This window comes from Gavialis gangeticus, unplaced genomic scaffold, assembly GCF_001723915.1.
Source record: "Gavialis gangeticus isolate Ggan-Ray unplaced genomic scaffold, GavGan_comp1, whole genome shotgun sequence".
Lineage (NCBI taxonomy): Eukaryota > Metazoa > Chordata > Crocodylia > Gavialidae > Gavialis > Gavialis gangeticus.
Genome location: NW_017728993.1, coordinates 23,754,146 through 23,763,204, shown reverse-complemented (window position 1 = coordinate 23,763,204; position 9,059 = coordinate 23,754,146).

The window sequence follows — 9,059 nt, the reverse complement described above, 5'->3', positions numbered from 1 at the left end:
TCCCTTCCGACCCTAGAAACTATGAAACTATGAAAAAAATTTGACAATTATTTGAATGCTATAAGTGCCATTCATTTTACTCTCTGTCTTCCCTGTCTCTCGTAATAGGGTCACTTCTCTTGTCTCATCAATGGAGCAGGAACCTAAGGCTTTTGAGTACTACACCTCTTATTATGCTTGTAGGGTACTACACATTAAGGACCTGATCCTATGTCCTGGTATCCCAAAGGTCCCGGTGGGATTTGGGTAGAAAAGGGTTCATGCAATCATCCTGAATATCTGTGGCCACTCTGGGTATACTATTAAATATGATACATAATATTATATACATTGTTCCTACACATAAGCCCTGTTTTGATTTCTTTTTCCTTACGGTAAAGTGTATTTTATTAAGCTGCATATGGCTCCTAGTACAGCATCCTTTTCATACCTATTATGATTTCAGACGTTGTCGAACTCCCTGCAAAATCAAATCAAGCAGAGTAGAAAATAGGATGCTAAATTTGTTTGCAATTTTTGAGCATTATGTGAAAAAATGCCAGTGCAGACACATCATTTGGGGGGACCAAACATCTGTATAACTTTAATACCCTTTGTTGAGGATTCAGCACAAATAGGCAATGCTCTTAAGGGCTTTTAACTCTTTTTTTTTTCTTTGCATGTTGAAATAGAGTGATAGCGGAGAAGCAGCACCAAAATCAACAGAGCACCTAATTAATTGGATTGTAATTACATTTGATACATAGAAGGGAAAAGCTTACAGATAATAGATCCATTTGAATTATGATCCTCATCCGTTTCATGGGCAATTCTTGAGGGACAGACATGCACAGGTAGCATCTCTGATAGATGAATACCAGCCTCAGAAGGAATTAAATGCAGCCAAATATTTCACCCAGGCACCTGTTTGCTGGTGAGGACCTTGGTATAGCTAGAAGGGATGTGTCTGATCAGAATATGCAAGCACTTGAATGGGCAGATGTTTTATTGCTGTTTTAAAAAGACAGCTGGGTTAAAACAGCAGCTCTGGACTCTGGGGATTGACCCTATTCCAACTGATTTCACTGGGGACAGAATTGGGCTCCGTGTACTGATGAGAAAAGAAACCCATGAATTAAGAAAGAGCAAAGACTTGTATTGTTGGAACCACAGCAGTTAGAGAAATAAAAGGGACTGTCTGAGCACCAGATATGTTTCTACCTTTTTTGTCCCTCTGCCAGTTTTTGTGGGCATCCAATATTTAATCCGCTAACTCTGTATTCATCTGACCCGGCAAACTTGACGGAAACTGCATTTCAGAGATGCTCAGTCTTAATGAAAGCCCGCAGATTTCCAGCGCAGAGTAACGGGGATGGAAATAGTCGATCGAAGTCATAAATCTAATGAGATGGTAATGATATGCAAATTAACAGCACCACAAGCCAAATGGGTAAAGTTTCTTTATGGAGCATATTAAGTGGCATTTTTGCCTAAGTGGAACGGTTGGGTGAACAATAAATACGGAGCCGCCCGCTGTGGGTCTCAGTTAAAGCCAGCAATAAGCTAAATAAAACACAAGCAAAGAAGTGGCAGTTGCACCGTTTAAAAGGCAGATGCTCGAAACAGAATGACACGTTTCTTGGATGAAAAAAAAAATGTCATGTGATTACGCAGCCTTCGTTGAACATCAAGGCTCCTTTGACTGCCACCGCTCAAACAGATAAGCACAAGCTGGTTGAAAGTGTGGCCCTGACCTAGCCGCACAACACTCATAAATGGGCAAGGAAGCTAATAACTCGGGGCCAAAGCCTCGACTGGTGGCAATCACTGTCTCTCTCCTTCACATTAGTGGTGCAATGCAGATTTACATTCATATAGGGTCTGGATCCTGACCTATACCTGCCACCGTCCGACTGTTGATAAATATTGAGCAGTCTCTCTATGACATTTTAATTATAGCATTATGGATTTCAGGGGTAGGGAGAAGGAGGGGCAGAAATGAAGTCTTTTTTTAAGCTTGAAAGACAAGGGAGGAAAGGAAACCATGGACCCAGAGTGAAGCTCGAACAAGAACCCCTTAGCTGGTCTTATTTTGCAGGCAAGCAATATCTTGCTCTTCAGCCCGTTCATGGTCTTCACGTTGGATGGGCTCAAACACTCAAAGCGGAGCAGCTGATGGTGGGTGCTGTCGTACACATCCTTGGAAGGTCAGCAGCCCCCAAAAACACCATTGCACAATGTGCTGTAAAGACCCAGAATAAGTTGCAGACCCTACCCTACCGCAAAAAGCTTAGGCATGAAATAAATGAGACGGGGAAGGGTATGGGTCATTTTCCCCAGTTTACAAAAGAGGGACAGGGGTGCAGAGAGATGGAGAGTTAGCTCCAATGAAGGACTTTGGCATCTCCAAACTAGGTGCTGCCAACACGTTGCCTCAAGACCTGTGAAAGGAAACCAGACGTCCAATGCACGAGAAGACTTAGGTGCCTCATCATGCCAACCCAACCAGGACCATGGCCTGGAGCTAGCCAACAAGGGAGCCCAGGAGAAGGCCTGAGCTCCCATCTATTGGGTGCTTCATTCAGGACCGCAGGGAAGTGACTCCATCCAGAGTCCAGAAAATTGCTGAGCCTTTTTTTCCAGATGACTGAATGGGTGTCACTCTTCTCTCTTCAAAGGTGGTGGGGATGCTGCCCTTTCACATATACTAGCTGGTGGACAGAGCTTTCATCCAGGAAGTAGGTGTCATGGGTTCAAATCTCTACCCTGCTTGAGTGTGACTCAAATTCACCCTTCCTGAGGTGACCACCAAGCTACTGGACCTTCTTGGATGTGAGGCTTCCTGTTGAGGTTGTACCAGAGGGAGGAAGGGATTTAACAGAGCCAGAGAGAAAGAAAAGAGGGAACCTGACTGTTTAGCCTGGTGGTGAGGGTACCCAGTTGGGGACAAGGGTCCTGAACTCTGCACCCAGTGCTGGGTCCATCATTTGACCAGTCTTGAGCTCATTTCTCTAAAAAAAAAGCGGGGTAGGGAAGGCGATTTCCTGTTTCAAGCCTTCCCATCAGGGTTGTTCACTCAGCACCCAAAACACAACCCCTGCAACCTCCCCGGCCAGTTCATCCCAGCTTGGAGGAGCCAGTGGGCTCTGCTCTGGGCATATCCAGTGCTCCCATAGCTGCAGTATATGAACCTGTTGTGAGCTGTACTGGCAGAGGAGCACGTTAGGGCTGTGCCTGCCTCTTCCCATCCATCAGCAAACAGGGCTGCTTTTAGTTACCGCAGCCAAAGCAGTGATCCTGAGCATGGGTCTCATGACATTGGTGCATGGCTCCTCTGGCCAGGGGGAGGGAAAGTTCATGATAGCATAGCTCTGGGGCAGTAACAAGTCAGGAAGGTTTGGCTGTGGTGAGCAGGGCTGGATTAACGCATAGGCAAACTAGGCACATGCCAAGGGCCCTAAGTGAAGAAGGGGTCCAGTTGAGTGAAAAAAGTGATATAAAAATACAGTATTAAGTAGGGGTCTATGAGTTTGCTTGCTTAGGGTGCACTCAAGGGGTATTAATCCAGCCCTGGTGATGAGGGACACACAGCTCACGTCCCCTGCTCTTTCCAACCATCACTCCCAAGATATCTGGAGGGAGCCACTAGACAAGGCATTCAGAGGGTCTTAGGCATGCTGGTACAAAGGCTGTGCTAAGGAGGACTGGGAAGAGAAAGTCACCCACTGGATTTGGTCTTTGAAGGTGGGGTCCCAGATTTCCTTACCTTCATTTACTTACCTGTCCAGCCACCCACACGTTGTCCATGCCTGTGGAAATGGTAGCCTTATGAATCTTCCCCTACTAGATTGCCTTTCTCTTGATCTCTCACCATGAGCCAGTGGAGACACTCTGCTCATATTATTGGCTCTGGCAGCTCAAAATCCAGCACCAAAGCAAACGTGACCCTCAGCTGACGGGAGTATCCTCCTCCAAACAGCAATGCAATGCCGTGAAGAGGCTGGCTCGGCCTCCGCGCACATTCTTCAACTCAATTCACCAGCCGTGGAAGTCAGTGGGAACCTTTCCACCCATTTCCGTGGGTATTGGCCAGGCCCTTGCAATGGGATGTAAGACACTCAGTTTCCACGAGGGACTTCGTTGCTGATGTAACCGCATGTGCTTTTGTAATCCCTAGGGAATAAACCTGCAAACCAAGACACAAAAATAGCATGCTGGGCAGGGCAGTCTTGGTTCGCAGCTCCATTGTGGTTGGTATTGTACAAACCTAGAACAACAAAGATGGTCCCAAGCACTGGTAGCCTTAGGGGAGGGCAAACCAGGTGGCCGCCTGGGCACCCGCAATTTTATAACAAACATCCAACTTGCTTGTAGGTCATCAAAATTAAGCCTCTAAGGGGCCCAAAATGACTCTCTTGCCCAGGGCCCCAACTACCCTAAAGCCACCACTGTCCCAAGCTTACCTATAACCTATCACCATGGTATCTAGGCTTTGTTGCACGACAAGCATAAAAGATCTTGAGACTGATAAGCAGCCTGTTTAGACCTAAATGGGATTTCTCATGAAGTGAATCAGACAAAACAGCTGAGTAAGATGCACAAGCAAAGTAGGAGTCATACCGTGCAAAGACCAAATAGTCCTGTCTTTATTTGGGAGCCAGTGGCTTGAGCTGTGGCCTGTGATTTCAGTGGTCTGGGGTTGAATCCTAGCTCCCCTTTAAACTCATGTATGCAACTTCATAATGGCAGGTTTGGGCACTTGCACAGTCCACCCATGGCAGAACAGGATCCGCTTGGGTATGTACAGGGGAGACCCTCCATTTTGTGCTTAGAGCAGTTTTTGAAGGAGCATGAGGCCCAGGTTTGAGGGACCCCCACTCCCCCAAGAGGGGGCTTGAACCTGCAGCTCAGCCAAATACTCCAAATGCCAGCGCAGGGGCTGTGGCTTGGCTGGGGTACTCTCCAACCCACCTCAAAGCTGCTTGACCACAGCCAAAAGAGTACGCCGCATCGCTGGCAGGAAGAGCCGTGTGGTTGCTGCTGCCATTGCAAGAGCTGGGTTTGGTGGTCCCCGGCCCCGCAGAATTTATCCCACTGCTGCTTATTCATTTTGTCCAATGAATATTCAATCATGGATGCAGATAAGCTGGGGGAGGGTCCAGGCCCAGAATTGGACCCCAGAGCCCTCTTTACTGGGTAGCATCCATATCACTGACCCCCCTACCACCTCTGTCTGGATTGCTCCCCTCCTCTTCCTGGCCCCACACATCTTCCCCTTCTCCTGGGCTAGTAACCACTAAAAGGAGCTATGTTGCAGCTCCATTGAGTACAATGGCAATTATTCCCCATGCTCCTCTTCTTCAGCTTCCAGGGGAAGGCTGGAGCACACACCGGGCAATGCCTTTTCCATACCTGGTGGCAAGAGCACTTTTCTGGGAAGCAAGAAATGCAGGTTCATCTCTGCTGCGTCTTCTCCTGGCTTGGCCATTGTCTAGCCATTGGGTTAGCAGGTGGGAGGGCTGCCTCCCTCCTCCTGGGTTAAACACCTGGCCAGGGCATGCTCCTGGGTGAGTCCGTTCCTCCTGGGCATTTATGTAGCCACAGCGCAGCCTCCAGAGCATGTCCAGAATAGAGATGCAGGGTGAGCATAGTGCAATTATTTGAGTCCAAATTCTGCGTGAGGGCCAATGTCACCAGGCAGCACCACGCCAGGTAGGTCCGATACCATGCCAGGTCGGTCGGTCCTAAAGGTGAAATAGGATTGAGCCCCTCTAAGCAAGCCATGCATCACTGTGCCTCAGTGTCCCCCTCCATAAAAGGGGCCAGGTAATATCCACCCACTTTTGGAAAGCTTTTTTAGCCATGTGGATGAAAAATAGATTCAGTGAGTTTTTAAAGCCGGAAGGGTAGTGGGTACAGATGGGGTGTGCAGCGTTGTGCCTGCATAGCTACCTAATAAAACAGCCAACCTAATAAAACACCATTCTGTGGTCAAGTTTAATATCCACCAAAACCCATTTTGTTCACCTCTATATCACAAACTGGACGATCCCGTCAATAATTGCCATTGTACTCAATGGAGCTGCAACATAGCTCCTTTTAGTGGTTACTAGCTCAGTAAATAAATGTGTCACACTAAACATCATGACTTCTGAGGGAGTTAGAAAATAAGCAGACAAGCTAATAAGTACAAAAATATATTAAAGCTACCAACTCCCTTACTTTCAGATTGTAAAAAATATATATATTGCCCAAGCTCATTGACTGAATGTTAATACATTCCCAGGGAACGGGGAGAATGAAAGCATCACCGTACTGGGTTTTTAACTGTGTAGAGGCAAGCTCAGCCTGTAGGCCATATGTGGGAATGATATAATACAGCTTTGAGTAATTTTGTGTGTGTGTTCAGATCAGAAAACTGCTATATAATGAAGACATAATGTAAGTTGTCCGTATCAGAAAGATCAATGAGTGATCTAGTTTAGTATCCAGTGGTCAGTATAACATACCTGCAATATGCTGCAACTTGTTATTTAGACTGTCGTTGGCTCTAGGTATGGTATGGAGAGTGGTTACTAGCAAAACAGGGAGCTCAAGGTGTGTAGATGTTTCTGTGTGTGTGTGTGTGTGTGTGTGTGTGTGTGTGTGTGTACTAAATAAAAGTCATCCCACAGAGTGGCTTATTAATAGGAAATATGGGAATGACAAAAATCACATGTGGTTACATTAGCCAGCTCCCTCTCCTGTAAGGGCCTGTCCAAAGCCTACTGAAATGAGCAGCCAATACCAGGATGGAGCAACAAAACCCACAGGGGACAATTGTCCCTTATAGCAGAGGGCGTGTTCTCCATTGGGCAAACTTTGCTCATGAGACTGGCATTAATAGAGTGAGAGACTGAGGTTCATGGGGAAAAAAAAGTGCCTGGGGAAGTGTAATGCATTGCTTCTCCTCTCCTTGTCCGGCCCCAAGCTGCCCTATGACAAATAATCTCTTGCATTTGGGGGCACTGGAAAATTTCCTTGCAAACTTGAGACAGTCAGACAAGGAATCGCAGAGGCTCCCTATTGGCTGCATGCAGGGATGAGCTGGGAGATAAAACCCTCACGTATTTATGCCATGCTGATGCCTCGTCTTGTTACGCCTGCAGGTCAAGAGGCGGCAATTAACCAGTCACGCACCACTTCCATGCCAAAAAAGCATAAAAAGGGGGACGTGAAGAAGCTGAAAGGGCAGATTCTCCCCTGTAAACCCTCAGCTTAGCTCTTTGGCAAGTGTCAAGGCATCCGAGCTGATCCCCATTACACCCACTCAGGATCTGCTCCCCTCAGCACAGCCATTTGGGAGCAGCGAGCCAGTGCGAGCAAAGCGTGGCCTTAATCACGGCGTCTCCTATACATTCAAACAGATTGAGCAACATTATCCTGTATTAGGGAATGGGCTGCCTATCTCCCTCGCAACGTGTCAAAAGCCATAAGAGTATATTGGTTTTCAGACCCCTGCTGTGTCAGCTTGGGCGCACTCTGGTCTCATCTACGAAAGGATGCAGCGTTCAAGGGGGAAATGCTGCGGTGCCAGAAAGCCAATCAAGGGAACATCCTTGGTACATCGCTTTGAATATATCCTAATGTCCTTCCCTGTGCGGAGGGAGAAGGAGGCTGGGAGGGATTTTTCTATGTTCATTTACTAAAGCTAATGAATAGCGTGGGGAGGTCTCATCAGATTATGACCTTGGGATTTAGGACATTTCTAACCTCTCTGGAAGGGATTCTGGCCCAGGCAGTCTTGCATTAGCTTTAGCAGCGGTGACAGAAAAAAATGAAAACAATGAAGCCCAAATCACGGCACACAAGCGGTGTGGACCCGATGAGCTTGTATGTAGGAGAAGACACAACTGGGGTAGAAGTCGAGGCTTGGGGACAGGAGCCAAGGCAGAGGAGTTGGCTTCGATGGTACAAAAAGCAAAGCAGTGCCTAGACGTGTCCCTGGGGAATGAGCCAGAGTCTGATTTCATTCCCACTGGTGTAAATCCAGCGCGAGGTTGAGAAGCTGCTCTAGTCTGGCATGGGGGCAATGGTAAGCTGCTGTCTTTGGGTCTGGTCTGGAAGTTGATGGGTGAGTTCGACCCTTGCGGGGTGCAGATTGAGGAGGGTTTAGTGGCCCTATGGGGGCTGTAGTGATGCAGAGTGGACCTTCCCCTCCTGCCACTACCCAATTAGATGTGGGGATTTGAAGTCAGTAGACCCATTCAGTGATATATGCTACGGGCCTGCCCCTACCTGGCCGGAGCTCTGCAGACTCACGTGTAGCATCATGCAATGGATATGGACCTCTCTGCAAGATCCCTGTGCAGCCCTTGTATGGGAGCAAAGTGGTGCAAGAGGCTTTGTTCCCATTTCCTAGGCGAGCTGGTCTCAAAGCTGTTCAACGACAAGTCTCCAGAGTAATTTGTTTATCCCAGTTTTGAATTATACTGCGGCCTCAGCTTATTGACTTGAAACCATTGATTTGTGATTTGAAGTAGATGAAGGAATCTAAACTGTGGGCTTGAGTCTCGCTGATCTGGTGATTCGTCAAAGATGTTTGGCCTTTTCCCAAAATGTCTTCTTTGTAACCACACAACTGGATTATTGCTTGTGTTTATAGTAACATTGTGGCTTTGTGGTTGATCTGTGCATCGTAGAAGAGTATTTAGCAAAGAGGGTTGGATCCCCAAATAATATAAACCAAACAAAGACCTGAGCCACACACTCTAGATCAGTGGTTTTCAGCCTGTGGTCCTCAGACTCCCAAGGGCCCGCAAGCTATGTCTAAGGGGTCCATGAAAGGTGACTATGATCGGTCAAAAGTAGATGAATACTCACCCTTATCCACCACAATCCTCTGGCTGGAAAACTGGCTCCGTGGTCGGACCCAGAGGGTAGTAATTGATGGCAGTCACTCATCATGGTGCCCTGTGCCCAGTGGGACCCCCCCAAGGCTCTGTCCTTGGACCCATATTGTTCAACATCTTCATTAATGATGTGGACATTGGAGTCAGGAGTGGACTGGCCAAGTTCGCCGATGACACCAAACTTTGGGG